The following is a 2761-nucleotide window of genomic DNA, read 5'->3' as shown; positions in this document are numbered from 1 at the left end:
TGTTTTTCTATGACATTTAAAAAACGTCGTGGAAGATCGTTTCATGACATTTAAGAATTGTCATTGAAACAGATTCAATGACGCTTATCAAACGTCATTAAATATATTTCACGACGTTTTACAAACGTCATTAAAAGGGTGGGGAAACCATCACTACGGTTAAGACGACGAAGTAGATGACGTTTGATAAATGTCATGAAACCCCTATAATGATGTTTTCCAAACGTCATGGAAACTTTTTCTGTACTAGTGGAGGAAGGTTATATGTGACCAGAATAACTGGCCAACAAGAGTATTTGCTGCTTAAAGCAGCATAAGGATTAAATCCATCAGACGAAAGGGCTAATCGAAGGTTCCTAGGTTCTTTCCCAAATTCTGGCCACTGTGTGTCAACCAATTTCAAAGTCGGTGAATCAGCTGGATGCCGCATCATGCCATCTTTTTTCCTATCGCCATGCCAAGTCAAGGACTTAGCTGTCCTTGGAGATTGGAACATCCTTTTGAATCTCGGTATTATAGGGAAGTACCACAAAACCTTTACAGCAATCCCATCCCTCACAACTCCGTTCTTTCCAATCTTATACCGTGAAGTAGTACATGTTGGACATACTTCAGCTTCATGATGGTCCCCTCTATATAGAATGCAATCATTTGGACATGCATGAATTTTTTCATACCCCATCTCTGACGGGTGCAAAACCTGCATCAAATAAACCCTTTTTATCGTTAGTAGCATTGAGTAAGTAGGGTATCGTATAGGGCCGGGGATTGAGGGTACCTTGCAAAACAAAGCGTTAGAAAAACACAACAAATATTAACAAGTAATAAAACATTTAAACAATTTACAAAAGTAGCTACTGTTCCATAGAACAGCAGTCGAAAACCTAATTAAAAACCTAACCTAAACTACTCAGAAAAATATGAAAATTTACAGAGATCTACTAGACACACAGAGGAACCACTGTACAAATATTCAGGGGATTCGGAGATCGTTTGATACGAAAATAAAATAAAAGAAAACAGAGAACAGAAGAGTGACGAAAATCCTAAACTAAAAAGAAACAAAAACCTAAGCTACTATATACATGTGATCGTCTCTTTGCACACAAGAAAACACTAAATCAGATTCATATAATCAAGTAGCTATGTAATTTCAACCCTAACAACCTAAATCATGCATATGGAGAAACGAATCAAATTCCATGTTTCAAGTAATTTACCGACGCGGACTTAACTACTTAAAACCCTTCTAACCTCTCATAGATATGTACCGACGCGGACTTCATATCCAAAATAGATCAAAGGAAGAACTTGAACATGTTAGAATGTAATTCACTGACGTGGACTTCAAAGACATCCTAGCATGCAACCTATAACTCCTTACCATTCTAGTTCATGTTTACCGACGCGGACTTAACACAAACAATGGCACATATTGATTAAGAACAAGTCATAAGTTGTCAATCACACATATAAACATAATTTAGATCATCAAAAGCATCATTAATTACACCAACAACTCAAGTGTACAGATCTGATTTTCATGATTATAAGAACAAACTCAATCAAAAATCCAACTCATGAACACAAATGAATAAGAGAGATGGAAACAAACTAAAGTAATTGAATAGATAATAAAAGAAAACATGAGGTCTGAGTTTAGATTACACTTTGAGTATTGAAACAAGGAACTACGCCGAGAATTACAGAGGAGAAGGCACGGCAAGAGAAATCCTAAAACTAGGGTTTGTGTTTGGAGAAGAATTTCTGAAGGAGATGAAAGACGTTGTTTTTCTGCGGCCAAGAGCGACCCTCTCACGTCCCCCAACTCCTCATACATATAGAGAACATATGAACAGCTGCTATTAGGGTTAGAGAACCTTTAATTTTCGTCCATGGGCTCGCCGTTGTGGTCTGGGCCTTGAAATTGAAGTTCCGGTCCAAATCAGAAATTCGGGAAAACTGACCTTTGGTCACTCAAACGGTCATAACTTGGTCACCAAAATAGCTATTGACGATCTGCGAAAAGTTCTGAAAACTAGACTCTTCTAGCTTTCTGCTGATATAAAGTTCATCTCCTGGATCGTTGTGAGCTGATCACAATTCTCTGTCGAAGTTGACTGACTATTCCTGGCAGATTTTCTGATTTCTTTCCTTGCGCCATATGGATTCCTTTTCCTTCAAGATTTCTCCTCTTTTGCCTCTTTTGTGCTCCTCGGCTTTATTTGTGACCTAAAAACACAAACTAAGTTAAAATCAATATTGTTAAAGGAATTACATAACTAAATAGGGTCGGAAATACATTAAGAACGTTGCATAGAATGCACCTATCACCTGTGCACGAAATGTCAGTGTCGCAACGATATGCATCGATTTGCGATTGACAAAGTATGGCAGCACCTGAAGAGTAACGGGTTTTGGAAGAAGTACACATGTTGGTTATATCACGGTGAAACATCATCAGGGGGTCCGCATGATCATGGCCAATTTTCTGAGACGGGCAGTACATCCAACGATCCAACAACGGCCTTCATCAACGACATGTTTCCTTATGAGAGCGGTGTATGCGCTCAAGGACAGTATATGTCTGACCCGGTGCAGCCCTTCCCTAGAACTGTCAACATTGCTGGTATTGACAAGTACAACAAACTGCTTGCTTTCCAACAGACCCCTGTGTACCCCGGTTGTCAGAAGACCGTTCTTGAAAGTGTGATGGACGTAATGAAGATTAAAGTTGAGACAAAATCGACTGTGAAAGCTG

This window comes from Fragaria vesca, linkage group LG2 (genome assembly GCF_000184155.1).
Source record: "Fragaria vesca subsp. vesca linkage group LG2, FraVesHawaii_1.0, whole genome shotgun sequence".
In the NCBI taxonomy this organism is placed as follows: Eukaryota; Viridiplantae; Streptophyta; class Magnoliopsida; order Rosales; family Rosaceae; genus Fragaria; species Fragaria vesca.
The sequence above is the reverse complement of the archived record's forward strand: the minus strand, read 5'-3'. Positions refer to the sequence as shown.